Source organism: Silene latifolia, chromosome 11 (genome assembly GCF_048544455.1).
Source record: "Silene latifolia isolate original U9 population chromosome 11, ASM4854445v1, whole genome shotgun sequence".
Lineage (NCBI taxonomy): Eukaryota > Viridiplantae > Streptophyta > Magnoliopsida > Caryophyllales > Caryophyllaceae > Silene > Silene latifolia.
Window position 1 is genome coordinate 182726685 of NC_133536.1, and position 15613 is coordinate 182742297.

General features: G+C 36.5%; 1 non-coding gene across 1 annotated transcript; it reads right to left on the minus strand.

The window, feature by feature from the left end:
* Positions 1–493: 493 nt before the first annotated feature.
* LOC141615964 (small nucleolar RNA R71) lies at positions 494–599 on the minus strand. The gene has a single exon (XR_012530347.1). It is a non-coding gene; the product is annotated as a small nucleolar RNA R71 (small nucleolar RNA).
* Between the last annotated feature and the right edge of the window lie 15014 nt (positions 600–15613).

A 15613-nucleotide genomic window follows, 5' to 3' on the forward strand; every position in this document is an offset into this window, starting at 1 on the left:
AGAGAACGTCGAAATGAAGACTTGAGTACTTTCGAACCCGAGCTACAACATTTTCTATTTGCAGAAGATCAATCTTTAGGAGAAGATAATCTCATTTCTGCCAATCAACCAGTAAAGATGCCGAACATTGCAAGTCACTCGGAGCCTAAGGCATCCTCTATTCCCAAGGGTTTTAACCTCCAGACGGAGGACGGAAGCACCTTTGATATCAGACCGTCCTACATAAATCTGGTGGAGAGAAATCTATATAGGGGTGTGGCGGGTGAATACCCAAGGAAGCACATGGAGGTCTTTACTGATTTTTGTTCTACTATTCCCGCTACAAAGGGAGTAACTAAAGACAAGATTAAGGGGGTGCTCTTTCCTTTTTCTCTGACTGACTCAGCCCGTGAGTGGTTGATCGATTTGGACCGAAGAGCTGCTAGAATCACCAACTGGGAGACTCTCGCGCTTGCTTTCTATAAAAGATATTTCCCTCCGCAGCGCACTAATCAGCTGAGGGGAAATATTACCAGTTTTAAGCAGGAACCCGATGAGACATTCTATGAAGCTTGGTGTCGGTTCAAGAAATTGGTGAGGTCTCTTCCTCATCACGGGTTTGATCAATGGTTTTTGTGCAACCAATTTTATAATGGGTTGTACGATGACCATAGAGCTATTCTGGACGCCTCATCTAACGGTAGATTTTAGAAGAATATTGATGACTATAAGGGATGGGGCATTATTGAGGAGATGGCGACCCATTGTCCCACAGAATGGTATTCGAACGGTCCATTCAGTTGATAAGGCAGTTGTGGCTCAGCTTGAAGCCATGAATGACCGGTTTGATAGAATGGAGATGCAGACTGCTGGAGATCAACAGACGGTTCATCTGTTGACTAGACATGACACTGTCACATGTGAGAGGTGTGGAAGCAATGACGGTCATACTGATATTGACTGTCTTATGAAGAAAGAACAAGTCCTTGCTTTTCAGCAATACAGGTAAGGAGGAGGTTCTTATTACAACAATACAAGGGCGATCTACCCCAATTTAAGGTGGACAAGTCAAAATGTGCTCAATCCCACTCCTCCCCCGCAGAAGCAGCCATATATCCCTCCTCATAAGGCTCAACAAGGCTTTCAAAAGCCTCCTTCTTTTCCTCCTCCGAATCAAGGTGCATCATCTTCAAGTGGGGTAAGTGAGTTAGCTGAGTTGAAGACAATGTTGCAGTCGTTGACAAAGCAATGGCAACTAAGTGACCAGCAAAAAGAAGCATCTATCAAGTCACTTGAAACTCAAGTTGCTCAGTTAGCCGTGAACCAGTCCACGAGAAAACAGGGTCATTTACCGTCTCAATCTGAGAAGAATCCACATGAGACGGTGAATTTGATTAATTTTAGAAGTGGTCATTCATACGAAGGACCGAAATTACCTATTGACAGGAGTATATCAGACCCGAAGAAGGAAATTAATGACGTTGGACAGTCATTAGATGCTGAAAAAGAGTTAACCACGAAGAAGATACTCGATCGACTGGTTTCAGGGGGTCGATCGAGTAGAATTGAAGCTGAAAGGACTCGATCGAGTAGAAATCTTACTCGATCGAGTGAACTGGATAATGAACAGCTCGATCGGAAAGTCAAAACCACTCGATCGAGTGATCTTGCTGAGGAAACTGTTCGATCGAGTGGTATTTTTGCTCGATCGAACACTGCTGATAATGAAGACCTCGATTGAGAGCCTGCTAGTGATCGATCACGTGAAATCTCACCTGGAAGGACTCGATCGAGAGGCAAAAAGTCTCAATCAAGTGGTAAGGAGCTTGATCCAGCTGATACGTTGGATGAAAGAAACAAATGGATCGAGATACCTATTACCGTGCCCTTCCCGAGTCGATTACAGAGCACGAAAGCGAATCAAAAGTTCGGTAAATTTGTCGAGCTCCTGAAAAGCTTACAGGTCACTGTTCCATTCGCCGAATTGTTGACACAGGTACCCTCTTTTTAAAATTTATGAAAGAAATTTTATCACGTAAGAGGCATATCAATGATCATGAGACGGTAGCTTTGACCGAGGTAGGGACTGCCCTAGTTCAAAATAAGTTACCTCCTAAACAGTCAGACCCGGGTAGTTTCTCAATTCCTTGTCAAATAGGTACCCATTTGATTGATAACGTGCTATGCGATCTTGGTGCTAGCGTGAGCGTCTTACCTCTGTGTCTTGCTAAGAGACTTGGTTTGACTAAGTTTAACTGCACGAACATGACCGTACAAATGGCCGACCGTAGTATATCACGGCTGTTAGGTGTCATAGAAGACATACCTGTTAAAATCAGGAGATTCTTTATTCCCATTGATTTTGTAGTGCTTGATATTCCCGAGGACACTCACACCCCTATCATTTTAGGGAGACCATTTTTATTCACTGCTCGTGCAGTGATTGATGTCGGGGGCAAGACACTAACATTTCAGGTATGAGACAAGGAATCAATTTTCCATCAGTCTAAGTCTCGCAGGGCTCCCATGCAAGCTCAGCCTTACAATGCCCTTTCCTCTACTGACACTCATATTGACACTCCTGATGAAAATTTGGAATTTTGTGCTGCTATTGTGACCCCTCCGCCTCAGATTGAGAGCAAAAAATAGTAGAATTTGTCTGTTTTCCTTGCTACAGGTACAAATGAAAATAATGCAGGAGTTGTCAAAGGTCATGGTCCAAATAAAGTCAATCAAATTGGGGATAACAACGTCAAAGCTGGTGAGAAGGAAAAAGGGACGATAAAAGTTCGTGCGTATGTGGACATCAACTATTCTCCTCCTACTAATTCAAATTCAAGCTCGTGGAGAATGAAGAGGACGGTCAAGGATACTGAAGGGACGTCCTCCAGTCAGAAGCCCTCCATTGGGCTACTGAATTGTTTCGAGAACTGAGCGGGGAATGCCCCGTGTAACAATTTGTAAAAACTATTTTTAATTTTCCGTTGAATTTCTTTATTATGTTTTTTTAGGACTATTAGAATTTAGACATTTTTAGCGTAGTTAGGAAGACTATAGACTACTAATTTTGTGATTTGGTATATCGGGATATGTTTACGAGTGTTTTTATGCAGGTTTGGGGAGATTATACGCATTTTGGATGACATACACGAGGAAAAGCACTCGATCGAGTATTTTATGTACTCGATCGAGAGGTTTCTACAGGAAAAGACTCGATCGACAGGTTTGAAAGTGTTCTATCGAAACAACCAAAAGAAGGGGTACTCGATCGAGTATAATTCTACTCGATCGAGAGGAATGAGGACCATAATCCTCGATCGAGTGATTTAAAACCACTCGATCGAGTGAAATTGAAATTCCCGCGCAGGAAGTTTTCTTTTAACTTCTATTTTTCTTAACCTTATTCATTCTTCACTTGTTCAATAATTATTTGCGACGAATTTCTCCTAAAACCCCCATAAATCTTTGCCCATTGCCAAATCAAACACCTACAATATATTCCTTGCAATTAATTCGACATTTCCCCCTTATTTACCCTCTGATTCTTATTCGTTTGCACGGTCAATTTGGGCATTTAGGGTTTGCGGTTTTTGTTCGAAAAATCACCTAATTTGCATCGTCCTTTGTCTATTAATTGCTTCTTTGTTGGTTTCTTTTATCAAGTAAGTATTTCCCTTACTTCATTGTCATTTAATTGCGTTAATTTTGCCATTTATGAAGTAATTTGGGAATTAGGGTTTAGGGTGTATGATATTAATCGAAATTTTCGACTGACAATTGGGGTTTCTATTTAAATTGCTTCAGTTGATAATTATCTCCCTTACCTCATCGTTGATTATCCATTGTTTCGAATTTTTGAGGTAAAAATTGGGAATTAGGGTGCATAATAGTCGAAGATTTCGACTGATTTGGGAATTTCTGCTGCTTAATTTTGTTAATTGATTATAATCCCTCCTTCCTTACTTGATTAGGATGGATAGTAGCTCATTGCCCTCTTCCAGTTCGACCGTTAGTCCGTCCTTGACTGAGGCGGTGGTCCCTGCTGCCACCACCGTCTCCACACCTGTTAGTACCACATCTGCTACTCCTGTTGATGCGTGCATTTTATATAGTTATTTTGTACTTTATTTGCACGCATTTCAATGCATTTTGTGTAGTGTTTAGCTACAAATGTCCCCCGAATTGTCTACTTTGGTTTCTCTTGTATTATTTACAGGTATGAACAGGAAAGGAGCATAATCAAGCCTAAAACATGTCCTTATGCATGCATTTAGGAGATGAGTTGAGTCGGAGCCTTAAGACTACTATTTTGAGATGCGCAAAGAAGTAAGTTAGCTAGGCGAGCAAAGGAAGAACTTCAAATTACTAGTGCCTATTTTGAAGAGCTATATCTCGAGTTCAACAACTTATTTTCAGGTGATTCTAATTGGGGATGAAAGCTTGTCCTCTTAGCTTTCCAACTCCACCGTAAACGCCTTGTTTGCCCAAGTAACGAAGAAATGGAAGCCGTTTGAAGTTCAGTGCGCGAAGCAAGAATTGTGCGCTGGAAAGTACTCGATCGAGTACAATTGTGTTCGATCGACTCCTTTTTCTACTCGATCGAATGGGTCCTTTTTTATAAGTGTTCGATCGAGTACCTAATGTACTCGATCGAGAGGTTTTAGCTTGGATTTGCTCGATCGAGTGATATAAAAGTCCTCGATCGAGTATTTAGCTATTATACTCGGGATTTTTATCCCGTGATAGGTTTAGTTTTGTTAATTTTCACTTCCCTATATAAGGGAGACGTAATTAGGTTAATAGACACTTCTTCTTTTACCTTTTGAATACTTCTCGTTTCTCATACTTTCTACTGTAAACTCTTTCTCTCTTCCCTTTAATCTTTGCTTTGCTTAGTGGAACGATCTTTATGTTAGGTTCATATACCTATTATTAGACTCCTCTAATAGTGAACAAATTAACTTGTTAATTATATGTTCTTAAGATCTAGTGCATGCACAACAAAATGAAAGATTTATAAGAAAAATAATGTCCCCTTACATTGATGGTTGGTTCGAAATATAGGGCACAAGTAAGGTCACCTTCCTTCACTTGTTCATGAGCTTAATGAGATGGATGATCCTCCTAAGACTCCAAGTATAGAAGACACTCCAATAAGTTGCACCCAAGATTAATCTCAAAAATTTCTACTAATATTAACTAGATATGTAGTAGAAATGTAACCTTAATAATACTAATATTTCTAATATTACTACTTCTAGTAATAGATTTAATGTATTAGTATTTGTGAGAGTTTATTGCAATTTGCATGTGAGGGAAAGTAGGTGGAAAAACAAGTAAACAACAAGTGAGAAAAATAAGCAACAAATGCTCTATTTGAAGAGCCAAAAACCGGTGGCCATAGAGCATTATGAGGAATCTTTTTCATTTGTTTTTACTCATTTGTTTAGTCTAGGTAGAGTGTAGGGAACATATGTGTAAGATGTAGTATGAAAAGGCTTGTGTGATATGTCACAATCACACTATAACCAACACAAACAAAAAACAAAAGAGCATCTTTTGTCTCTTCATTTGGCTGAAATATTGGACCCATTTTGGTCCATTTTTGCCTTTTGTCATTTGTCCCACAAATGCTTATAAATCATATGTTTAACTGTCTTACATAATTAATTATTAATGTAATCATTTAACACTTAAATATTACAATTAATAATATAATATACACTCCACTTTTTGAGTAGTATACTACCATTATATCAACATATAATGGGTCCCATAATTACTAGTTGGTTAAAATTATAACTTCTTGTAACTTTAAATAACTAATTACCTCTACCTCAAAACTTATATAATACCTCAACTAATTTAGTAATTTAACACTTAATTACTAAATTAAATCTTATTTAATCACATTAAAATAAGACCTAAAATTGCACTCCCATAATTAAGGAATTAATTAATCTGTATCACATACAATTAATTAAATATCTATTTGGGCCTCATCCTATAGGTGTGACCTAAAGGGATCAACTGACCACCACCGTCACACGACAGTAATTTCAAACTCTAGTTAGCCAATTATTACCGATTAATGACGATCAGTCGACTAAATAAAGAATCATCCCTCACGTATTCTTAGTATGATATTTAATTATGATATTTAAATCATGTGATCGCACTATTGTTGAGGACACATTTCCCAACAATCTCCCACTTGTCCTCGACAAGTGTGCGTCACCAATTCTCTTGTCCTGTTACAATCTCCCACTCAATGTAAGGTGTCTTGCAGGTCGTACTTACACTTGATCATATCTTGAGTGGTTTTCTCGATCTGGAGATTAACTGTCTGACCGGAATTATCTATCATAGATGCCTTCCGAGCGTGGCCACGCATTTCCAGTTAACTACTCCTCGAGTGGCCTTGAGATTTCAAACAACCCTGACAAGGGGTGGACAATTCCTATCGCCCTACTCCCTTCGTTTAGCCACAGTCCATCATAACCCAAAATATACCCAGTTTGACCTCATTTACGAAATCGTAGAGTATAAATCAAAGCTAATCAGAAGTTGTGCCAACTTGGGCGAATAGTCTCTAGCCAAAAGAATTGACTCATAAGAATACGATAGTAGCTCTTGCCACGACCAGGCTTTACGAATTACCAGAACTCTATAAGCGGTCACTGCCCGACAGATTGTTCCATACAGTCTGCCTATGTGATTGACTAGTCATCCCATATGACTCTATGGCACTTGAACTTGCCATTAATCGCATCACACTCTAGTCACTTCGAGACGTCACCTCATATAAGTAACTAGGGGCGAATACCATGTCAATCCAGTTCACTTTAATGGGGTTCAATTTGTCTCTACAACCCATTCGGATACGATAAGGTAGCGGGTGAGTTTAATAAAACTCAAACGATAAATGTGATTATCACATATGAATAGTCAATACACTATTACTACTTCATATCTTATAATCTTTAGTGTATTATAAACACTAGTTTAGATGCAATAAAAGCTTGGAAAGCAGATATACCCGATATCCATGTATTCCAACTTTTTCAATCGTTATTTCCTTCTATTCAATGTCATCTCTAATGACATGAATTTTATCTAAGTATTTGTCTAGACTACTTACTAGACTTGGGCTCTTTAACTTGAAAGATGCTCCCACTGTTATCATATAACTTGTGATAGAGTCATTTATAGAGGGATTCACCCTTAATCCCTTCATTGACGATTTTATCACAATTTACTTGGATTCCTTTTGTAAAATTTGCAATGCACGAAACTAAAACACTTTTCTTAGTTTCTTACTCCTTAGTCAATAAGTCATCCTAGGATTTCAGCAAATCCCTTTTAAGTTTGGAAACTAAAGTTTGTGCAACACTTCAACACCTAACTTAGTTTGTCATCCAAACATGTGAATGAATCCTTAATTCTTCTCAAGAATCTCAAGGATGTTCTTTAAGACTTTAATAAGCCATATTATGGGAATTATCCCTTTTATTGACTTATTATGCTCTCCGCATATATCACATCATGGCATGTGCGTTTTTTAGCATACATGATTATTCTAATGGCGGAAACATTAGCAATCGATTTCATGCCATCAACAACTTAATAGGTTTAGTGAATGACTATGACTCCATCATAGTATTTCCACTTCTATCAACTTTAATAGCCTATTTAACCTTGTTGATGTACAACAGATGTGAAATATCTTATCCTCATAAGACTCTCAACTCTATGCCAATATACTTTCGCATAGATTCGGTAATCTAAAGTATATTGCACCCTTTCCAAGTCTCCCAATAACTCTTGCCAGAAGAGAGCATTGGTTCATTATTCTCAATAAGTAATATGTTATCAACATATAAGACATGGAGAAACAATTCTAGCTCCCACTTAACTTCATGTATAATCTTGATTATTCAATCATGTGAATGAAACAATTCACTATTATCATATGAACGAAAAGTATAATCCTTTAATGCTTGCTTAAGATCATTCTAAGATCACTCAATAAAGCTACGCATAATATGTTAGGATTCTTAGATCTTCATCTAAGATTTTTTGTTTCAAACACTTCCTTCTCTAAATTCCCATTTTAGAAAAGCAAATTCAATTTGCCATCCTTCATTAAAATGAAATGCGGCAATTTCTAACATAATTTATCTTGATCAACATCTTCATGTAAATGTTATGCATTTATGTACTCTGATGCTCTATTTACTTTTGAGGAGACCCTCGTCTTAAAGTAAATCTACTCTTGAGTAACAATTTTCGGATTGTAATGCGATGGCTCATATGTAACAAGGTCATGATACTATCACTTTCACAAAGTAATAAGACATGTGCGATAAACTCCCATTGAACTATGCTCTCAATCTATCTTCATAGACTATAGTTCAATACCAACTCCCACTCTATAATTCTATTACTTTCACAAAGTAACATTTCAACTATAAGAGATGTTTGTGACGATTCAATCTACTCCCACTCTCTCTCTCAGAAATACATCTATATTCTTGAGAGATAGTTTTGTGAGTCACAAACATATATATTTAACGGAGTATTAGAAGTTTACCTAGACTATGTATTAGCTTTCAAAAGGCCATCCTAACATGGCAGCTTGATAATATACGAGTCTTATCCATGTCATCTGTTTAATAGACTCTCTATTATAGGTATCTCATGGTTGACCATTCGTTTAGAATAATGTGTCCATATGGTATCGTGAATTCCCTACTTGATGAGTTCAAAAACTCATTACAACTTTAATTGATCTTACATAAGTAAGTTGTTACTTTTAGTAATGATGACATGAGGAGAATCAAATTCATAGCTTATGGACATATAATGATCCAATCATCATAATCGTCTATTTGATCAATTTGAGTTGTTTATCTAATGTTTCTCTACGCAAGTAATTTATGATGATGATTTTACAACAAATAACATAATAAAACAAGTGATTTGGGTTGAAAACCAAATCACTAATATCCAAAATACAACCCGTGTTTAAAGGATACAAACCAATTTCCAAGTCACACAAGGAAATCAAAATAGTTCTAAAAACTTGAAATACATCATAAAATTAAAGACAAAGCAAATTTAAGCCAAGCTTCCATTGATCCATCACCACGGTCGGCTACTCTAGCTTCCCTCATGATCCTCTAGGCTTGCTTCTCCTTGCCTTTGTCCTTGGCAGGAGGCCCTATTTACAATAAAAAGGGTAATCATCACAACTTGTATCATCATACCAAGGTTGAGATTGAAACATAAAAGATAGGGATAGTTATATACCTACTGGAATAACCTTTCCAGCCTTGATGTCGCCAAGATATTTGGTACAGTTTCTCTTCCAATGCCCAACACCACAACAATAGTGGCACTTGTCCCCGGTGGGGGCACTGTACTTGGGCTTGGAGGTACTAGCTTCACAAGCTTTAGCTATATTCCTGTTGGGAGTTCGCTTTTTCCCCTTTTTCCCGCCTTTCTTGAAGGTTCCCTTGCTCTTAAGATTGACATTGAGCACATCTTTTGTGGTGCTAACACTTAGCCCCATGTCCCTTTCGGCTTGCACAAGCATTTTGTGCAACTCATCAATGGAAACTTTCTTATCTTGCATATTAAAATTCACCCGGAATTGAACATATGCTTTGATTTTGTTGAGGGAATGAAGAATTCGATCAATTACGAGTTCATTGGGAATTTCCACCTTATGCATTTTCAAGATCTCAACATGCTCCATCAACTTGAGCACATGAGGGCTCACCTTTTGACCCTCCTTGATGTTAAGATCAAAGAATGCGGAAGCCGCCTCATATTGAATGACCCTAGGAGCTCGTGAAAACATGTTCACAAGCTTCATGTAGATCTCATGAGCGGTGCTAATCTTTATAGCACTTCATTGGAGTTCGGCCTCCATAGCAAAGATCAACACATTTTTGATCGCGGACGACTCCTTTTGGTAAACCTCATAGGTTTGACTAGCGGCGGGGGTGGACCTAGCATTAGGTTCGGTGGGAGATGCCTCGGTAAAGTAACGAAGCTTGTCGTCACCTTGCGCGGCCAAGCGAAGTTGCGCGTCCCAATCGGCGAAATTAGACCCATTCTTTTCTAACTTACATCGATCCATGAAGGATCGGAGCCATGACACATTGGTAAGCGTGGTGGAACTAGTGGATGCGGACGTGATTGGAGTTGCCATTGCGGTTGATAAAATAAATTTGACTACAAAATAGGAAATGAAGGAATTAATTATCATCTATCGTTTTAATAATACTCGTAAATTTAACTACAAGTATTGCATTTATATAGTGACCTCCATCCAACTATATAAATGATTCCGAGATCCAAATTCATATCAACTCGGGCACGGTGAGCCGATTCATCCCTTATTAATATAACTCGGTGGATTAACACTTTAATCAATTCTACTTTTAGAACTCTCGGTCGATAAAAATTACTCTAATTTCCATCTTTAGCCCGGAACACATGCGACTACGGTCAACAATACTTCCGTTGAGCTCAATCCAAATTTCGATGTAATAACATTTTACTACCCCACTTCGCCAACGTAACAAGGTTTGTATTACGGTAAAGCCGGCTCAACTCCCTTATGAAATTGGTAATTCATGGGTTTCTACTATTTGGTAAGGCTATTTCTCAATTATTATATGTGAGAGGTCTTGTCAATTTATCATCTATCACGTTTTAAGTGAACTAAAGCGATGAACTACGATAATTATAATTGACACGGTCGATGACTCGATATGATATGCATGTGTTTGTTATTGCGATTTGGCAATGCATGTAACATATTAAAAGAAATGCAAAGCAATAAATAAAATTCCTAGTATGGCCTTCCTAAAATAGAAAATCAAATAATCTATTACATATTCGGAAACCAACTCCTTTGGTCCCTTGAATCTTCAAGTGGCACGCTTCCCCAGACACTTTCTTCGTCGGATCACCTTTCCGAATGGCACCGTCTTTGAAGATGCTCCATAATTACAAATAATAATAAAAATACAAAGCTATTCCTATTATACATTTGTAAAATGGAAAAACTAATAAAAATAAAAGTGATACGAGATCACATTAAATTATAATCGAATCAATATTCCCTTTCATTACGGGTAATATTGATTAAACTAAGGCCATACTAAGATAAAATTACATAATTCAAAATTATATAAATAAAAGACATTCAAAAATTGAAATATGCAGCATTATAATATGTATCTATCATGCCAAATGATGTGTCAAATCGCCCTATTTAACTTATGTCGTACATATAACCCGGTTTTATGGAAATGCGTGATAATAACCTTTTAAAATCACTAATTAACACTTAAATCACATCTAAGCTCAAGTTAATTATCCTAACACTTTTTAGGACTCAAAAATTAGTCATCACTCAATTTTTGACAATAATTCAACTTGATTTAATTTTATGCTCATTTTTGACCTTAAAATCATATTATATATAAAATAAATCCAAATTAAATTGTAAAAATTTCAAAATTTGAATTTTAAATTTTTTGAACATTCTGGAATAATTCCATGACACTCATAATGTCAAAAATCATGGTTAAAATTTTTGAATTAAATTTGAGAAAATATAGTTGCATTTTATCGGTTTTATCTCATAAAATATTTCAAGCATCCAAAAATTACTCCAATAATTTTTACAACCTTAGATCTGATTAGTGGGATATTAATTCAACTTAAAATAATTTTCTCAAGCCATGCAAATCGTTTTAGCTAATTTTGCTAAAATAGTCACTATTTATGCCATTTTTACTCTAAAAATCCATAAATCATGCTAAATGAGATCCTTTAATCTAGAAATTTATATACACTCTGTAAATCTTTCATGTGACAACATATTTAAAAATCATGGCTTAATTCGAAATTTAACTATTTTTAACCATTTTACCTCTTTTAATCCATTTTTATCTCATAAAATTATAAATCATGCAATATTAATCAAATTAACTCGACTTTTTACAGACAACTTGTAAAATATGCATGTGAGGTCATATAAAAGTTTCAAGGTCAGAAACTTAGTGTAACTATTTTTAGCATTTTAATTCCCATTTTAGTCATAAAAATGTAATAAAATGACCAAAAATCATTAAAATGAGCAATAAATTTTCATAAATCATAAAAATGACCTAAAACATTTTAGGACCAAACATGCATGGTGATTTCGTGGCTTATACTTATAAATCACAAATTTTTAGTTTTATATGTTAACCTTTTAACTCGGAAAAACAATAACCGATTATGCATGCAACATCCTTATGCTCTGATACCACTTGTTAGGTTCATATACCTATTATTAGACTCCTCTAATAGTGAACAAATTAACTTGTTAATTATATGTTCTTAAGATCTAATGCATGCACAACAAAATGAAAAATTTATAAGAAAAACAACGTCCCCTTACATTGATGGTTGGTTCGAAATATAGGGCACAAGTAAGGTCACCTTCCTTCACTTTTTCTTGAGCTTAATGAGATGGATGATCCTCCTAAGACTCCAAGTATAGAAGAGACTCCAATAAGTTGCACCCAAGATTAATCTCAAAAATTTCTACTAATATTAACTAGATATGTAGTAGAAATGTAACCTTAATAATACTAATATTTCTAATATTACTACTTCTAGTAATATATTTAATGTATTAGTATTTGTGAGAGTTTATTGCAATTTGCATGTGAGGGAAAGTAGGTGAAAAAACAAGTAAACAACAAGTGAGAAAAATAAGCAACAAATGCTCTATTTGAAGAGCCAAAAACCGGTGGCCATAGAGCATTAGGAGGAATCTTTTTCATCTGTTTTTACTCATTTATTTAGTCTAGGTAGAGTGTAGAGAACATATGTGTAAGATGTAGTATGAAAAGGCTTGTGTGATATGTCACAATCACACTATAACCAACACAAACAAAAAACAAAAGAGCATATTTTGTCTCTTCATTTGGCCGAAATATTGGACCCATTTTGGTCCATTTTTGTCTTTTGTCATTTGTCCCACAAATGCTTATAAGTCATATGTTTAACTATCTTACATAATTAATTATTAATGTAATCATTTAACACTTAAATATTACAATTAATAATATAATATACACTCCACTTTTTGAGTAGTATACTACCATTATATCAACATATAATGGGTCACATAATTACTAGTTGGTTAAAATTACAACTTCTTGTAACTTTAAATAACTAATTACCTCTACCTCAAAACTTATATAATGCCTCAACTAATTTAGTAATTTAACACTTAATTACTAAATTAAATCTTATTTAATCACATTACAATAAGACGTAAAATTGCACTCCCATAATTAAGGAATTAATTAATCTGTATCGCATACAATTAATTAAATATCTATTTGAGCCTCATCCTATAGGTGTGACCTAAAGGGATCAACTGACCACCACCGTCACACGACAGTAATGTCAAACTCTAGTTAGCCAATCATTACCGATTAATGACGGTCAGTCGACTATATAAAGAATCATCCCTCACGTATTCTTAGTATGAGATTTAATTATGATATTTAAATCATGTGATCGCACTATTGTTGAGGACACATTTCCCAACACTTTACGCCGGATTGCTTGAGATTGTAATCACACCTTTCTCTCTTAATTTTAATCTTGTTATTTGTTGCGTTAATTTCTTGTTTTCTCTCTTTATTCCTTTCTGCCCTAATTTAGTTTATGCATTATTAATGTTATTTCATCATGCCTTTCATTAGTACATTAATTATTATTATTGTTGACGCCATTATTAATATGAATAGCTAAATTCTCTTATGTTAGGATTAGGGAATCCATGGTAGGATTGTGACGATGTAGCGAATAGGCTAGATAATTTATATGTGAGAATCTGTCCCCATAGCAATATAACTGTACACAAATTTAGTTGAATGCATGCTTCTAAATTACATTAATCTGGTTAATTTCGTTCCTGGATCGGAATATTGGAATGAACAGACCTGCTATGAACAGTATATTACCCTAATGAGGACGGAATTTAAGTTAGCAGAAATCTAGGATAGAAAGTGGACCGGAAGGACCTTTTCTGTATCCTTCTCACAGTAGATTGTCTAGGCTATTTGCAACTGAGTCGATAAACTGCCATGGGGAACCGAAATCCTGACATACTCTCTTTTATCTGATCACATCTATCATTTTCTTCCTTTACTGCTCTTACTTTATTTCTCTTACCCTTTGACTTCCAATAGTTTAGAAAATCAAATATAAAAACCCCATTTGTGGCTTAGATAGACGGATTACAGATAGATACCTTGCCTCCCTCTGGAGATCGACCCTACTTATCACTAGCTTCTGTTAGTTATATTTAGATTTATTTTTGGTAAAGTAACGACCGTATCAAATTTTGGCGCCGTTGCCGGGGAGGCAGTTGGCCTATTTATCTGTTTATTTTCGTCTGTCTTCCGCCTCAAGGGATTTATTCCTTGAGGCAGTTTTTATCTTTTTCCTTCAGTGTTATTTTGATAGGTCCTACAGGTCCTACCTAGATAGGATTCTAGGATAAAGATCGTCAAGGGGAAGGCTTTAGTACCTTTGATCCTTCTACCAAGATGTCTAGTGTCTCCCGAATTATAGCACAGTTTGAAGCTCAGAATGCAATATCTGGCAAGCTGGAGAGTAGACAGTCTTGGATTGGTTCACCTCAGCTCCGTACTACGGGACAACAGGTGATCCACTGCAAGAGATGTGGTACTACGGGGCACAAAGCTGTCGTTTGTCTAGCAGATGATGATGTAGTCTATGCGTTTAGGCGGCGTAGAAAAGCTTGTTATTCTTCTGCATATGTGCCGCCACATCCATTTCAGCAACAAGGCTATCAAGAGTCTCCATTTGTTTGGCCGCCGCCACAACAAAATCCTCCTTCTAATAAGCAGAAAGAAGAAATTGCTGAGTTGACGTCTGTAGTAAAGGCGCTTGCGCTTCAAATGCAAGAGGTTGTGCAAGCTAAAGACGCCATTATCAAGAGACTTGAGACTCGGTTAGCTCAAGTAATTGCCGAGCAAATTTCTAAGCAACCTGAGACGGTCTATGCATTCACACCTTGATTGATACTCCCTATGAAGGACCGGTTCTGCCTATTGATGCTGAAAATGATGGCTCAGATGCTGAGGATATCGTTCAAGAGAAAGAATATAATGTTGCCCCGCCTGTCACTGTTCAAACACTCGATCGAGAGCTTTACTATACTCGATCAAGTGAAATTACTGAGGAAGTACTCGATCGAGAGGATGAAAGCTCTCGATCGAGCAATGAGGAAAATCAAGTCCTCGATCGAGTGACACAAGTTACTCGATCGAGTACAAATGCTGAAAAAATACTTCAATCGGGTTACATAAGTGCTCGATCGAGTAATTTTTTTGCTAATAACAATGAATGGTTGTCTAAATTTATTTCAGACGATATTACTGGAATTAAGGTTAATTCCTTTGTTACTTCTTCTGCAGGTACTGATAGGTTGACGGACCCAGGAGGTGGGCATCATATGTTGACCTTGGAGACAAGAACGGTGTGGATTGATGACCCATGCGGAGGATTGGACGAGGCTAAG